The sequence below is a fragment of the Artibeus jamaicensis genome, unplaced genomic scaffold (genome assembly GCF_021234435.1).
Source record: "Artibeus jamaicensis isolate MK-2021 breed Jamaican fruit bat unplaced genomic scaffold, CSHL_Jam_final scaffold_3307, whole genome shotgun sequence".
In the NCBI taxonomy this organism is placed as follows: Eukaryota; Metazoa; Chordata; class Mammalia; order Chiroptera; family Phyllostomidae; genus Artibeus; species Artibeus jamaicensis.
The window spans coordinates 10,730,911-10,749,101 of NW_026522040.1; positions in this window are offsets into that span (position 1 = coordinate 10,730,911).

The window sequence follows — 18,191 nt, forward strand, 5'->3', positions numbered from 1 at the left end:
ACCTGAGCTAGCACGTAGAGCTACCGGCTTTCCTCTGAGGGACAACGAGCAGGATTAAGTGTTGAAAAACAACACACTTGTCCCCTGATTTCCTCTGAATGCTGACCTGTGACGCACTGTGAATCTTGTGTGGAGCACTTTGAATTCTAATTTTTCTCCTTTTAAAAGATGAACTTGATTAAATCTGTGATTTAATTTCCTTAAGTAGAATGAAGGTACTGTGGTAGAGTAATAAACTATTTATATATCTTCATTAGAACATTTGAATATTCAAATGCTACCTTTAAATATGTATTCCATAAAGTTCCAGCAAAAAAAACCCCAAACCCTGTCCATTGGAATGATTCGAGTTCCTTAAGGAGCTGAAGTTGGAGGAGTTGCCTAGGGTGACCGCCATGTGGGACACACGTCTAAGTCAGATGGCAGAGACACTGACCTGGTGACCCAGTGTGGTTGTAATGTCTCTGTCTTCAGGAAAGGCATATAGGGGAACATAATGTTCTGGATGGAATCCACTCTGTGTTTTCTGCTTGTCAATTTCGATACCATTTGGCATAACTGATAGCACCGTCTTTCTTCCAGATTCTAACGTGATGTTATTTAAATCACTACATTTTAGTGCTAGAAAAATACTTAACCCACTTGAATATCAGATTATGAGAGTGCCCAGAATATCTCCATTTTCTCAGTCAGTACTGTTCAAAAGGGTGTCTTCCCTTTCTGTCTGTATTCTAAGGGATTTGAAAGAAAATAAGAACAAGGCATCATTGTATCCCTACAGATGGCTGCAATGTTTTGGGAAACTTATGAAGGACACCTGAACTAAGTTTTGGCTGCTGAGAAGACTAACAATTGTGATTCCCCAGTGTCTCTCATAATATTTAGTCAATTCTATAAATAAAGAAACATTGATGCAGCATCTGGCATAGAAAAAGTTCTATGCTATTACCACAGTGGATAAAAGTATAGAGTAGATAAAAGTATAAAGTATGGAGCTTAGGGTCTGACTTTACAAAACCAGGCAGGGGTGGGAGGAATAAGACAAATACAACAACAACTAAGAAACAAAGTGAGACTTGTTAGGAGGGTGTGGAGTTCTAAGAGAGTTCTGAGCATGTCCAGGTGTCGGACATCCTGAAAGACTTTAGGAGGTAACCGGATGGATAGGCCCTCAGGAGGAGTTCATGAAAGGTAGTATGAGAAATGCACACTTCAGGAGGAGACAGGTAATTAAAGAAAGAGGAAGGAATCACGAGGTGTGGTTGAAGAATGAATGGTCCAAAATGGTTTCTATGCTGTGTGTGCTATGATGAAAACATGCATTGAGACCATATTATAAAAAGGCATGGCTTTGTGTCTTTGGCATATAAATTTGCATTCATGTGAGAGACCCCGCCTTTTCTCCGCCCCATGCCCTCATACCGTGTGTTTATTGGTATCAGGTATAGCAACTTCCTCTCTCCTACATTCACACTGAACTGAAAAATGTTTGGCAGAGGACTTGGTTCCTCTGAGAAATATCTAAGATACTTCTATGCAATAGCATCTTTTCCTCTAACCTTTTCTCCCCATTTCAGAAATAGATGGACTTCTTTCCAGTCTTCAAGCATTCTCCAAGTTAGCATGTTAAGTTTCTTCCTGATATTTTGAATTCATCTTGCATTTTCAAATGTTCTTTAGGTACTTTCTGTTGGTTTGGCTTTCCTATGTCCTTTTTCTAGGCATGTATTCCAGTATATCTGATTATGGCTAACCTTTCTCATAAAGAAAGAAGAAGGAAAAACAAATGAAAAGTGTCTATAGTTTCACAATCATGTTTTAGGAATGTTCCTTCTCTCTTTCTGGTGAGTAGAAAAACATATATTTTTCTTTGTCCTGGTCTTTTAGTGAATGCAATTTAAGAGTATTTACTGAATTCCACTTTTGCTTTGCTACTTATATTGTCAGTCTTTGAATTTGAAACACTCATTGTAGGCCTATATAATAGACTGGAATTATATTACTTTAGAAGTCAAAGCAATTTCAAATCTTCCAACATTACCCAAATCTTTCTTTATACATACCAAGCTGATACTCTGATAAGTTAACTGACTTACAAAATCACATAATTTGACCCCTGGTTGAATATTTGGAATAAGAATTCTAAGAGTAGAGGATCTCCTCCCAGGGATTATAAATGATAATTCTTTCTACTTGACCAGCACACTCACCGCAATCTATAAAATGCTATATTGATTCAGATAACACATAGCAGATGTTCAATAAATATCTGCCCAGTGAGAGAATAAACAAATATTTAAACAGAAAGAACATGCAGAAAGCATCATTTAGCAAAGTACAGGTGGAAAACCAGGACCGTGAGTTAAGGAGCTGTGACAAAAGAAAAAGTGAGAAAGTAATGGCGTTCTGGTAATAGCGTTCAGAACATAAAATTAGCACTCCAGCATGATGCAGACAATGTATATGTCTGTGGCCATATATGTGGTATTTGTTCCAGACAAATTCTAATATCTGGATGCTGCAATGAAATCTTCAGACTTCTCTATCTCAAAGTTATAAGCCCAGGTATCCTAATGCCACTTTAGTACTTTTGCTCATTTTCTTCTTTCCCTCATTCACTTCACTTATGCAGTTAAACCCTATACGCCAGGTTCTGTGCTAAATCCCAAGGACATAACAGTTTATGAGTGAAATACAATTCAGTCCCTTTGGAGTTCAGTTTATAGCTGTTAAACATTATTGCCTCCACTAACTACTTAGCAAATATGTGAGTAGTACTGAAAAAGGAAAAGTGCCCTAGAGAATATGTGACAGAAGAAACTGACCTAGTGGTAAAGTCAGAGCAAGTCTCCTCAAGGAAGTGCTGGGAACATATTAGAGGTGGCAACTGATGAACCGGGTAGAGAGAAGTACCATGTTAGGGCTCTGTGTGAAGACTGAACAGAGCAAGTTCGGCAGTCGGCAAGTCCAGGGCAGGTTGACAGGCAAAAGGCCAAGGCAAGCATGGAGCAGTAGCATGAGACCAGAGTGTGAATGAAAAAAAAATGTGCTCGTCTTCAATGGATTTCTGTTAGGTGTAGGTAGAATAAATTGAAGTTACCAATGTTATACTGACCTTCTGTGGTTCACAGGAGACCATCCATCATTGTTATTAGAAAACTGATTTCTTATGTATTTAAGTGCAACGGTCACAATTTTCAGTCTTGATTTTTCATTATATTTCATTGAATGTGCTTCTACACTTGTACCTCAAATATTACAACCTGAAATGGGATAATAATTCATTGATTGAAAAGATGGTATTGATATAAGTAGAAGATAATTTTTTACTATCATAGTTATAAGATCTTTTGATCCCTAGAATTCTGGTGCTAAGTCAGTTTTCCATTGCATTCTTTAAATTTGGAGAGAATTAGAAGTCCTTTGGCTTAAGTACTCAGAATTTGAAGATTGATAAAAATATAGCATTGCTTAATCAATCTTGAAGTGATCATTCTCTTGTACTAGTAATACTTTAATCAATTACATGTCTGTTAAATGACATATTTCCTGTTAGTCCATTGCTGTCAATTCTACAAACTGGATATTTTTTCTTGAATTTTTGACATGCAAAGAGTTCATGTGCAATGCATTCTATGAAATCCATAGAAATCTGAATTGAATGTTTTGCTGTACAAACAGGCATGTGATAGATTTGTTTTATGTATTTTATACACACTAAATTTAAGTATAACCACAGCCATTTAATTTTTTCTATTTAATCATAATTTATTGTCCCAAGTTTTAAGAGAAAAGGTCTCTTCTAATTATATTCCTCATATTTGTACTTGTATTGGTATTGTATTGAGAAATTTAGGTTGGTTAGGATTTCTTATCTCTAATCGGATGTTTTGAACTTGGTAAAATCTGAAAGTTTGTGTCAGAATTTGAAAATTCTGAGAGAGAGAAAGAGAACACTTGGAATGTCTAAAAGAGATTGTGGTAGTTGTGAGGGAAGCTTTCAAAAGAGTTTGTAAGGTGACAATCTCACTCTGCTTACATCTTCTAACGGCTTTTGTTCCTGAGGGCCTTGTTTCTGAACAGTGAAAGGACGGCAAACTCACAGTTATTAACAACCACACCTAAAACAAAAGCAAACTAAGAGGACAGCTAGATCAGGAGCAAACCATAGAAATGAAGATCACATGGAGCGTTAGCAACAGGGGAGTGGGAGAAGGAGAAAGGGGGAGAAGGTACAGAAAATAAGTAGCATAGACGGTAGGTAGAAAATAGATGGGGGGGGCAAGAATAGTATGGGAAATATAGAATCTAAAGAACTTGAGACACGTGGTCATAAACTAAAGGGGGGAATGGTGGAGGAGGGGTGTGCAGGGTGGAGGGGAGTGAAGGCGGGAAATGGAACAACTGTAATGGCATAATCAATAAAATATATTTTAAAATAATAATAACAATAAAAAAGAAGTGAGCCCCCATCACCTGTGCTTTCTAGGCTGGAGCCGGGACCTAACAGGAAGCACATCGCTAATGGGAAATTACATTGGAATGTACCACCAATGATGTACTGTAGTTCTTCTAAAAACGCATCCATGCTTTTGTTCAAAAACACGCTTTAAACATGTAGACATATTTCAAAACTCTCTACAGCTGGTTTCTATCACATTACATTTCAATTTAAAAATCTAAGGAACTCGAGGAAAGTCTGTATAGATGACCATGTCCTTTTGTGAGCTGTCAGTGTGTGGACAGGAATGACACCAGGAATCTTGTTCAAGTCCCCAGAGTCACTCGGATCCAGTTTTCTTTCACTTTGAAACTCTGCTCTAGTAACATAGAGTTAGGAGAATGTGGGCAGAGTTTAGTTCTATTCTGTTTTAATCTTGCTTTCCCTGACTGCTCCTCAAAAGAAGACATTGTGTTTGTTTGTTTTTCTGTGTTTGATTAGCCTTAGTGACTTGGCCATTGGGGCAGCATTCAGATTTACGCTCATTTGAATTCCAGACTGATTTAACAAACTGCACATTAACAGGTTTGCATTCTTCTGCAGGCATAATACCGTGATTGTTGGAGAAGTGTGACTTCAAAGTCCACCCAGAGTGTCAGATAGTAAATGGACCTTTTGTTGGCTTTGGGGGGGGTGGATTATTTTTCTTTGTCTTGCTGATTTTGAGATTGTTGGGCAGAAATGTAACTTTTTCTTTTTTTCATTTGGCTAGAGATTAAAAAATCTCAATAACGTTTCTTGAAAAAGCTTCATTGATTTCCACCGAACTTTGTTTCTGAATTAACTTTTACCTCCTGGAAACCTTGGGGCAGGACAAGCCAGGCATTTACATGGCATTTGAAACAATTAGAAAGTTCACTGGTTGGGACTGATCTTTGGTCACTGAATTTAAAAAAGATTGATGCTGTAATGCCTACTGATTGTGTGATTGTTTAGACCTCAGTCATAAAGGAATTTAGCTGAAGAGTCTTTGTCTAGGGCAGGCCTGCAAGCCCCAGCTGCATCAGGCCCGGGAATGAATGCCTTTGTGTAAATGGCCAGCCCCACTCTGACATTCGATCAGCCCCTATTTGTATCTCACCCTACTTCTGCATCAGCAAAGTGTGTGTATAATGCTGGGCTTTGTAACTGGATGAGAAGATGCACGGGTGTTCAGAGGTTCCCCCTAGATCGTCACCTTTGGATGATTAAGTTTAGTGGGAAAAAAAAGGTTATGTGAATAATTAAAAACACAGCGGCTGATGAGTGCTGAGCTGAGTTAGGACGGTGACTTTGTTTCCAGTATTGCAATTCCCTGATGCCGCAGTGAACTGCCCGACTTGGCCGCTTTGATTGATGAAATTAACCAGAATTACTTTACTTCATTTTCTACAGACCCAACGACTATGTCATCAGTCTTCAGCCACTGAAAAAGGAGAGAAGATATTTTTATTTTCAGAGCCTGTTGAAGAGTAAAGAAATTCATACAAAGCTAACTACACACACACACACACGCACACACTCTTCCAATGACATGGAAGTGGTAAGTTAAACTGGTACTGCTTTTTCATATTTTCTGATCTAGCAGCAGTACCTATAGTTAGATCTTCAGTGTCTTTCTGTTTCAAATCATAATCTCAGAAAGCCACAATCAATCCTTATATCATCAGGGACTAGGAACAGCATTTCTCAACAAAAATACAATTGTCCTTTGGGACGAGACAGTTCTGTGCTGTTCTTTGTTGTGTGTGATTTCTCCTGACGTTGCAGCATGTTTACTACACCCTCCCCCAGGACCCGGAGAGCAGTGCCGTCTCCCAGGGCTGGTGAGAAGAGAAAGCTCCTTCCTCCTCACGCCCACGCCCCGTTTCCAAACCCCCCTGGGAGGCTGCGGACTGCTGCCCCGATCGAGCAGATTGAGAACCCCGTTAAGGTCATTGAAACAGTTTGAAAAGTACAGAGGCATGGCCGCTACTCGTAGTTTACCATGTTTTATAAAATTTAGAATATGAAAAGAAACATTCAACTCTAAAATTGTAGCATAGATGTAGACAACACCTGACTTTAAAATATTATCACAGGAGGGTTTTTAATGTTTTAATTAGTTATTTGCAATTTTATACACACTTTCCCATAGAAATGGTTAGGCTATATCTCCAAGATTAATTTACCAAGTTGTAGGATTTTTTGAGTGGGAAGGCCAAAGACTTGGTGAGGTGTGGGAATGCTGTTAAGCAAGAGGCCCAACTGAATTGCATTTGCCGAAGTTCAAAATCTGAGTTTGGCCTTGAACTCTTTTAGTATAACTCAGGGACAATGTGACTGCAGCTGACAAACCCAGTGACTGTGATGCAGTAAGAATATCAATTAATTTGTATATTTTGGGGTATATAAGAATATGCTCATATCTTCTGTCCGTGATAGAAGAGTCTGAGGATTTGCATCAGTGACCCCAGGGTTGCTTGGTGACTGAAGGGATAGGGCAGGTCTACAGGGCAAATTTGTTTAGGCCCTGGAGACCCCTGGGTGAATGTCCTTTCACAGCAGAATTGCCAATATCCCTGATTCTGAGCCTTTCTCCTTTGCCAGTGGTACCTAAGCTGTAAGAATTTACTTTTGTGTACCTCTGTGCTTATTTCACTGATAAACTAAAGGCTGTTTATAACCAGGTTTTACTGTTTCCACCTGCCTAGGGAATAATCCACTGCATCTTGTCGGGGGTCGACATGAATTTCCCCTTCAGAGAGAAACAGTCTTCCTCATATCTCAGAATTTAATACTCTGGGTGAACCTCAGAGTCATCTCTTATACTGAAATACTCATTAAATAGATAAAATTGCATTAATTACAGCAATATTTATATAGTCTGTACCATATGCCAGAAATAAAAATAAGTATAAAAAGTTGAAAAACAGGTCTTAATTACTATACATTTAAAGAAATATTGAGATATCTCACTGAACTAAGGATTACGTAATAAACAGATTGCTGTGATATTTTTTCATGAGTTTATGCTCCTAGATTGTTCTCTCGGTAATAAAAACATTGTACCCTCATAAACAGGCATAATTGTATCTTAGCCTCATTTTTCTTCTACTGAGTCATTCTCTTCTCCATTAGGCATTGTGTAAGAAGTCTGCAGCACTAAACATCTCATTATTCACCTCACTTCAGAGAGGCCTTGTGACAGATGACAGCCTCCTCAAGCATTAAAAGTGTCAACATACATTGATCAAGAGAAGTTGGAAGACATGGAAGGAAAATGGATCCCCGCCCCTCTTAAAAGAAAAGAAGAGACCACAATTCTAAGTAACATTTGAACTGAAGAGATCACAGAGTCTAAAAAGCATCTGCCAGTTTCCATCCTTGCTGAGGAAGTGCCCTCCCACATGTTCTGCTCCATTCAAGGACAGCGTGGGTTGGGCCTTGAATGGTTTGCGGATCACTTCTCCCGGCTCACTGACTCTTAGCCCAACTTTCTCTCCGGAATTATTCCTTAGGTTCCTTAACTCATGCCCCATCCAACAGCTCATGGCATTTCTCTTTCCAAAACATGTTCAGAGGTGTTCAAATTGGGTCTAAATCTATCCCATTTGAGTGAAATCCAGTGTATCCATATTGTATGGTGATTGTAACAAATTATCACAAATCTAGTGGCTTAAACAATAGGAACTTATTCTCTTATAGTTCTGCAGGCCAGAACACTGACACCACTATGTTACAGATTTGTCCTTCTGAAGTGTGGCAAGATTTTTAAAATCTTGGTTATCACACTAGCACAACGGGTTACATCATTGGCAGCTTTCTCCAACGGTTTCAGTGACAAGATAAATGTACTGAAAGGGTAGGGGTGACTCACATCTGAAAATACAGGATTCACTGCAGCTCTGGGATCCAGATTAAGAACTCAGGTAAGCACCATGGCAATGAATCTGATTAATCCCCTGTGCCAGCACCAGGCTGCCCCAGATCCAGGTCTTGAATAGAGTTTGGTTAGCCTTGGTTGGGTCCCATGTCCACCCTGTGGCGTATGGTAGAGTACTGTGGCTGGCGGTCCTGCAGTGATCGCCATAATGGGATTTGGAGCATGGTGGGTAATTCTCTCAAGAGAAGTAGGGATATTATTACCAAGAAAAGTCAGAGAGGACACTGGACCGCTTAAAGAACAGCTAACATGTAGCTTGTTATGCTACATGCTGGGGTTGGTGGGGGAGTGAAATGCAGTAAGAAGTATGAGATGGGTGGGATATAGTATTCCAAAAGTAGTAGTTATTATGGCCTTCACTTAGGTAAAAACAAAAGTCACTGCCTCAAACACCAAGCATGCAGTTTGAGAAAAATCCCTAACACGAATCAGATCTTCTACCTGGGAGAAAGATTTTCCCCCAGGGAGGCTGAGGCATACGCTCCACAGGTTCAGAGCTGTCAGGCAGGCAGCCATCCAGATAAGCACTTGCAGTGCAGGAACACCACTGACTGTCTCTCCTTCCTTCCTGCACCCATGCCTAAGCTAGGACAAGCTCCCCCGCTGGGGAAGCTGGCAGCGACTAACGCTTTAGAGCCCGCGTTTCTTTGGACACACATGAGCAGAACAGTAGTCAGCTCGCTGGATGGTGCTCAAAGGCACATGAGGGTCTAATGGGTAGACTTGATCTCAAACACCTGCAGGTGCTAGAAAAGTGCAGCATGGTCATGACGACAGAAAGAGTGATGGCTGGCAGCCATTTGGAGAGGACATGCTTGATCTAAGAGGGCAGCTGCGACTCTGTTCCAGCCAGTGTAGGGAGGAGGGGGGAGCAGGCCAAGTGTTACCAGATTGCTCGGTTTTCAAAGGAACTAGAAATTCTAATGTTTAGGTGGAGTTAGCTGGGAATAAATTCACAGAGTTTAAAAAATACTTTGTAATCTAACATGACACAAACCAAACGCCCCCCCAAAGCCCAAACCTATTTCACAGTTAAATTTGCCCCTTGGGTGGTCTGTTCCTATTCCATCAAAGGTCATCTGCTCATAACTTCATTGCCAGTAAACAGGTTAACTTTTTCACAGTTGTGCACTCCGTGGGTTGCCGCATTTTCCACTTTATTTCCATACTCCTGCTGCCATTCATTGCTATTCATTTCAGCACAAACTTCGTTATAGATGAGAAGCACCGGGGACAAGCAGAGGAGAGCTGGGGAGATTTTCTCAAGCAACGACTCATACTGCTGTTCTCAGGACGCAGATTACCAAGCTGAACTACATCCAAAAGTGCAGGCCGATCAGGGTGGCTACACGTGGTTCTTGGAAAGGGGAGGAAAACAGCATCTTCTCCCCACCCTCTCAAATTTCTTCATGTGCTCAGTCCATCAAATACTTGTGGATTCAGGAATCGGGGTAAGAGGCACATTACTAAGTCTGGGTTTTTCTTTAGTGACGACATTGACTTTCCTCCTTCTTTGCTGGGTGTGTCTGTGCACAGCTCTCCTGCGGGAACCTCTGCTCTCCGAATAAGATGCTGCTGGATTTCTACACAGTGGTCACCACCAAAGGCTCCCTCTGTGTGCTATGGTTTAGGTTTTCACAAGCCACAAGTTCTGGCCTCTGAGCAACTTTCTTCCAGCAACTGGGCATTCCCAGTGACACCGTAATATCTAGAAAGCCCAAGAAAAATTAGATATTCTTAGCAAAGTTTTATCTTAATGCCCCACAACACCTAGCTTAGTACTGGACACAGAATAAATGCTTCTTGATTGATTTATAATGAGTGAGCTTACATAAGGCAGAAATACAGGACCATGTCAATGGGGAGCTTTGAAAATTCCTCAAAGTTTTTACCAGTAAATATCTTTTTTATTAATAAAAATACTTAAAATTTACATCATTCACCACTCATTTGGACTTTTTCCTGAGGATAATGTGTAATTATTACCAAGAACAGTATTCATTAGTCTATTAGCTACCACTATTGTCAACTATAAAATAATTAGAAAAGGATATGTAAAATTAAAAAGGGATACCAGCCCTGGCTGGTGTGGTTCCACTGGTAGGAGCATTGGCTTGTGCATTGAAAAGTTTGCAGGTTCGATTCCCAGTCAGGTCACATACAGAAGGCAATAAACCTCTCTCTTCCTCTCTTTCCCCTCTCCCTCCCTCCTTCCCTCTCTTTACCCCTCCTTCCTTTCCTCTCTCTCTAAAAGCAATGAAAAAATGTCCTTGGGTAAAGCTTTAAAAAAAAGATAGCAAAACAACCCGTTCTGGACAATGGCTGCGTAAGGCATGAGAAGGACCCCAGGACTCCAGAAAGCAGGCATAGCTACTAAGAGACAAAAAGGGGCAGTCCGATGAGAAATTAGGTCAGTGAACATTTGTCTTCTCTTAAAATTTGGTCAAGAGTTTTGGTCTCAGCATACTTTCCAGTGGATCTTGAAGCTTCTGAAAAGTCACCAAGATTCAGGTTACGCCTCCAGTTATTTCCAGAGAACAGTCTGAAACCTGTGGGGCAGGTGAGGATGAAAGGGCAGTAAAATTCTTAGTCTCCTCTAGTCTGCAATCAGTGTATGATGGAAACTTGGGGGTTATAGTCTCTGTCACTGGTATTAGCTTCAGTAAACTCCAGATATCAAGAAAGCAAAGGCTGAAGTATACTTCTGACGGTAAGTGGTTCTCTTGATTTGTGTTTAATTTAATAGAGTATCTGAAGAACATTTGGATAAACCTGAGTAGGAAGTGTATTGCCAAGCACGTACCACTTGCCACAGTCCCATGGGAGCCAGCTGCCCTAAGTGGTTTAACCATAATTACAAACATCAGCAAGTCTGTTACATCTCATTATTAATGATGGGTTGTGCTTTGTCTCCTCGGTTCTAAAGTGGCCCATTAGAGCTTCCTCAGTCACCCTGGAGACTGAGTGACCATTCTCTGCTGCTGCTCTTCTGTCCTTTTCCCAAGCGAACGTGTAACTCTCAGCTTGGGGTCATTCAGTCTTAAGACACATCAAATGGATAGTTGACCCCAATCCTCGGGTTTTATAATATGGTAGGAAATATGCACTCACAGAGTTAAATAACTTTATAAATGTGTATTCTTTTTAAGGAAGCACCTTCTCAGTGTTTCGGAGCTGCACCGCTGGGCTTTCCTGGAGCGGAGCACCGGCTGCATTAGCCCCAGACCCCTTTTCCATTAGCCACGGAGCTGCATTCCACTCCTGGAGCTTGTCCACGGAGATGGAGGTCGCAAGGGAGGTCATTACTGCCACACCTTGACAGCGCTGTCCGGTGTATTAAATTCACTTTGCAAATGCTAGCTAACCTGACAGAAGGCAGGTATAAATATGCGTAACAAGACTGTATCAGGGACACATGTTGCTGGGCAGAACACGACAGGCTTTACAGGTGATGCAGATACCAGACTACAGAGAGTACACACGACTAGACAAGTTATGCTGCAGTGAAATTACATTGCCTTCAATCAAAAATTCTTCTTAGAGGGGTTAAAAGAAATGATAAGCGTGCCCTTACTATACCTAGAACTATGCTTAACTTTCGTAGGTTAAAAACCATAAAATAGCCCCAGCCAGGTAGCTTAGATGGTTGGAGTATCATCTGGTACGCCAAAAAAGTTGTGGGTTCGATCCCTGCTCAAGGCACATATGGGAGGTAGCTGATCAATGTTTCTCTCCCTTCCTCTTAACCGTCCTTTGGTGAAAATTTAAAATATATATCAAATATTGGCAATTTCACATAGCTCAACCTAATAGCTGAGAAAGCCAAAATTTTGCGGGATTAAATAGTTTGAACAGGGTCAGATAGTTTGTCGACCCAGCACTGGTCTACGTGCGAATCCTGTGGCTACTCTGCTTTCAGCACCGAGTCCTGCTCCTGCTCCGTGTCTCAGGGACGTCTCTGGCCTTGTGGCAGTCACACTGCGGTCACAACACCTTGGACTTAGAAGCACGCCCACACTTTGTTGTGACACAGGGACACATTTCAATTTGTTTCTTTTCTGGACCACTCCGTCTGCATCATTCTGTTTTCCTGCCTTTGAAGAAGGTCTTTTCCTTGGCTATTACCCTGAGTGGGCCATGCAGCAGTCAAGAGAAGTCTTGCAGGTTCTTCAGAAATCAGCCAACCAGTGTATTCAGGAGTACATACAGGAACATAGTAGCCAAGTTCATTAAAAGGCAAAGTTCTTACACAGATCTTTTATAAGCCAGTAAAATGGATTTTAATTAGTGTTCAAGAGGAGCTCACTGAGGCACTGCACTGTTGTAAGATGCATATATCTTTCCCTCGTACACATGCTATTTGAAGCAAGAAACAAAAATATGCTTGAGTCTTATCATAATTTATTTCCTAACATAACTATGTGCTGGAATTTATTTGCTGTAGCTGGCTTATTTCTTTGCCTCTTTGTCCTGGTAATTCAAAATACAGGGTTAGGCAACAGTAGGTTTACAGCTGAGGGTACACAAAATACAGTTTTTTCTTGTATAATTATTAATTTATTATTATTAACTTAGTTTTGCCCACCCCTGTATAATACACCCCTTATATTAGAAGAAATTAGATTGATATTTAAATTAAAAAGTAAGGTTGCTTTGTTTTTCTTCTAGGAGATTCAGGAACAGATGCATGCAATTTTCCCCCTTTTTTTCCTTCTTCCTCTCCTTACCCCCATTTTTTCCCAACAGTCTCCTGTCAATGTGGCAATTTCGGAGGTCTTTTATCTTGCACTAATAAACACCGACCTGGTTTGGCATGGGCTGGTGTCTTCCCAATAGAGAACATTATCATGTTGTGACTTCATTTTCTGCAAACAATTTTACAGGTCCATTTCTATTCTGCCATGGCCACTGTCAGGTCTTTCTTTCATTTATCACCTAAGATTTTTAGCTTTTGGTATGGGACAAAAATATATGTTTCCATAAAAAGTTTATTTAAAATGTAATATCAGGAAAATAGGCTTTTGAATATTCTACAAAGATGTAATATTTATTTTAGTTGCTTCTTTTTTATATCTAGTCCTATAGAACTACTACTATGAGAAATTATTTTTATAAAGGGTTATTAAGCTCAGAGTATAAATAGAGTATGTATTTTATTTCATGACTCTGAAGAATATCACACAACTTGTCCAGATGAAATGCTGATTTAATTAATATGGTCCCAAATATATGCTATAATGGTAGCTGATAATATGGAACTTTATGGATGTGACTTAAACTGGAAAAATAACTAAAGTAAGATTTGGTGAACTATTGCCCATGGGCCAAAATCAGCCTGCTGCTTATTCTTAGAAATAGACACACTCACTTGTTTATGCATTGTCTGTGGAAGCTTTCTTGTTACAATGACAGGACTGAGAAGTTGCAACAGAGATCATATGAGGTACAAAAGTGAAAATATTTACTCTGGCTCTCATTTACCCTTCTGACCCCAGAAAGTAACAAGAGTTTTAGAAAGAAGTCCAGATTAATGTAGGCAGAAGATGAAGGTACATTCTATTTACATCTAAATTAGAAGGTGGGGTAGAAATCTTCATAAGATCTTAGACTAACTTGGCGTTCCTTTAAAGAACTTGCAGCTTGAAGAAAGGTTGATAAGGAGAGTGGGGTGGGTATGTGAACTGATGGAGTCAGCTGGGTGGTAGTTTGGCAACTAAGTTATAAGACACAATTTTCAGAGAATAGTTTGCACTGAGTATTATGCTTAATAAAAAAGATTAAAAGGTAGTTAATCTTGCAAACTTAAGTGATAACTTTGCAAATGAGCCTGCAGTTATAAAACTCCTGCCAACATAGTTGTCTGCCAATTTCGACTCAAAATAATTAAGGTATTTCTTCACTTTATTCTGAGTCTTTGGGGAAGTTGGAGCTTGTCTTACGATAGGCGAGGTAGTGATGCAGTAATAAACAACCCCCAAATGTCAGTGGCCTAAAAACCAAGGTTAAAATCTTGTTCGAAGTGCACTGTGCCTCTGGTGACCCTCCAGACACTTGCCCCCACCCCTCATGGCTCAGCTCTGCTTCTCCATTTCAACACATGCTTCCATGATTGCAGCAGCTAAGGTTGGGGAGTTCTGAAAAGTTTCCAATGGCAATTAAAACATTTCAGCCCCGGGAGACACATGCCACCTACTCTCACATTTATTCTCAAAAAAAAAAAAGTCATAGGGCTATTGCTAACCTCATGGAGGTACAGAAGTGTAATGACCCCACGTATCCAGAATGACGTTAGTGGGAAAATGTGAGGCACGACTCGGGGCAATTGGAAAGTGGGCTGGCTCAATGGTTGTTTCCATTACCTTCCTCACCTTCCTCTCACTGGACCCCCAGGAGTGTGTTCAGAAAATCATGCATGTAGCCTTTCATGAGCAGGAGAGAAACAATGGGGAAAATGTTGCTATTCAAAGTATATACAGATAAGCCAGTGTACAGGTGGATAGTTTTGTTGCAGAGATCAACTAGATTTTTGAATTCTTGTTTATTATTTCATTCTCTGTCCAACTAGGCTGCTTCCCTTAGCTGCCAGTGTTTAGCAGAAAACCAGGTCCTCTTGCTGACTGGATTCTCAGGGTAACAACTAATCTAAAGTAACACTATTATCTTTGCCCCTACAAGCTCAGTTGCCGTGAAAAGTAAAACGAACAAAACTGAACTCGTTGTTCCTCACCCTGGATTCCACATGAAGATCATTCGGATGCACTTCTCCTTTTATCTTTCAGTCCAGGGTCCAACTCCAGCAGCCAGGCCAGCATCACTTCCTTCTCAGTTGGCTCGGCTCCTCCCCACCCTCTCTATACGTAAGCATAGACATCGGCATTATTGCTCCGGGAGCTGTTCTCACTCTTGCCACTCTGATTTTCTCTTTTGTTGTAATACCTCTTTGTTTCTCTTTCTCTCATGAATCAACAGGTGTGTTACGAACTGAATGTTTGTGTCCCTATGTCCAGATCCAATCTTCTAAATTCTAGGTTGAAATGTAATCCCCAATGTGATGGTATTTGGAGATGGGGCCTTTGAAAGATAATTAGGCCCTGAGGGAGGAGCCCACCTGAATGACGTCAGTGCCCTTGTAAGCAGGGCAGGTCACCCAGAGAGCCAGCTCACTCGCCTTTCCACCCAATGAGGACACAACAGTCAACTATCTGCAACCCGAGTGAGAGCGCTCACCAGAACCTGACCACGTTGAGACAACGATCTCAGACTCACAGCCTCTAGAACTGTGCAGAATTAATCTTTGTTGTTTAAGCCACCAAGTCTCATTAGTTGGAGCAGCTGGAGTTAAGACAGGCTGCTTCATCACAAATGAATAGCATCATATAGTACCCACGAGATAACCTCAGAGTCCCCACATGGGAAAAGTGTTATTTATAATGGTCATTTTATTTTACTGCATCAATTTTATTAACAGGTGTTTTCCTCTTTGGAGTTTTTTTCCGTAGTAGGATAGAAATAATGGGTAATGGGTCATGTGTTCCAAACTTTATAAACCGTTCTGTGCCTGGCCCCAACCTTTCACACAAATTCATTGCATCCATCAAACTTCCTTTCTACCAAACCTCTTATGTTTTTCTTTAACTTGACACATTTTTATTTGGCTCACGTAGCACGTAGATATTCTAAAATGGAATCATTTAATGTGAAATGATTCTTTCACATTAAATTTCTTTTTCTATAAATAGCAAATGAAAACACTTTAAACAAGATTAGAATCATTGCTATGGATGAGCTAAAGACTCATTCTGTAAATCTCACAGTATATGCAGTTCCCAACGACTTGTTATTACTCACAAAGAAGGCATTTGAGTTCTGTTCATCTCTGGGGTCCTCAAAAGTTAATAGATATTACTGTATTCACTTTGTGCTTCTCACTTTAGGGATTGGCCTTACAATTTGAGATATAGCCTAAACGAATTGGGTCCATGTTCCACTGTTTGGTTTTCAGCAAACCAGTACCAACTTGTGTCCCTCGTTAATCTTATATATCCCTTCTCCAGTAGCCAATTTGGAAAGGACTGAATCCTATGAGACTAAAAATAGCTACAGTTTGATTGAAATCTTGCAGATGCCCGAAAGGGCAGCGTGTAGAAACCTGCTTCAAAATGGTGTCCAGAATTCATAAGTCGAAGTCTTGCCATTAGAGAAGATCAATGGTCGTCACCGGTGAGCAACTGAGCAGGACCTGACGGTTTTCCATTACCACTGGGCATTACAGATGATGTCCTCTCACATCCAAACATTCATGTGATTCATAGTTGGCATCTTGCTGAAGATTAATGGCCCAATGTGAAATGACGGGCCTGTGATAGATTTCGCTTGTGATTGTTTTTTGGCTATTTCATTTAACATTCTTTTCTTCTCCGGCTAGATGTTCACCCACTGGAGTCACTGAGTTTAGTCAACGCCATATTTTAAATTTTCACACATTTACTAGCCATTGCTTCTTAAAATTACTTTTCCCTATAACTGAATCAAAGAAATGAAATTGGTATATTTTTAAAATTTCTAATCAATGAAAATTATTCTTTTCTATGTATAAATTGCTGGGTGATTATTTCAAGTTTAGATTTTCAAATTTGGGTATGCATTATAATTTTTATAATTCTCATAACATACTAGTCACAGACTACTCGTAAGGCCCCATCCTTTTTTTTTTTAAGATTTTATTTATTTATTTATTTTTAGAGAGCGGGGAAGCGAGGGAGAAAGAAGGAGAGTGAAACATCAATGGGTGGTTGCCTCTTGAGCACCCCCTACTGGCACATATGCACTGCAACCCAGGCACATGACCTTATGCGAATGGAGCTGGCGATGCTTTGGTTTGTGGCTGGGAATTGAACTGGCTATGCTTTGGTTTGCAGTTCTGTGCTCAATACACTGAGATACACCAGCCAGGGCATCCCATTCTTAACCACTTATAGGATGATAAAAGAAAACAAAATCATCACTGGAAAAATGATAAAACATTTTCAGAACTGTGATTGTTCAATAAAAATGGCTTATTAAGGTTTAAACTCAAACCAGTTCAGTAAAATGTGTAGATTTTAGCTCTGGATTTCTCTTGCATTATGCATTATGTATTTCTCTTCCCATTATGATACTTGTTGAGTGACTTAAGTGTATCCACACATGATATTCTGACCTCTCATTCCCTGCCCCCCAGTTCATGTCTATGAGTTGTACATATAGGTTCTTTGACTTCTCTTTCCTATACTGCTCTCAACCTCCCCCTGTATATTTTGTACCTATCATCTATGCTTCTTATTCACTGTACCTTTTTCCTCCATTCTCCTCCTCCCCCTCCCCATTGATAACCCTTCATGTGATCTCCATTTCTGCAGTTCTTTTCCTGTTCTAGTAGTTTGCTTAGTTTTTGTTTTTTAAGTTCAGTTGTTGATAGTTATGGGTTCATTGTCATTTTATTTTTCATAGTTTTTGATCTTCTATTTCATAGATAAGTCCCTTTAACATTTCATATAATAAGGGCTTGGTGATGATGAACTCCTTGAATTTGACCTTATCTGAGAAGCACCTTATCTGCCCTTCCATTCTAAATGAAAGCTTTGCTGGATAGAGCAATCTTGGTTGTAGGTCCATGCCTTTCATGACTTAGAATACTTCTTTCCAGCCCCTTCTTGACTGTAAGGTTTCTTTTGAGAAATCAGCTGATAGTCCTATGGGAATTCCTTTGTAGGTAACTCTCTCCTTTTCTCTTGCTACTTTTAAGAT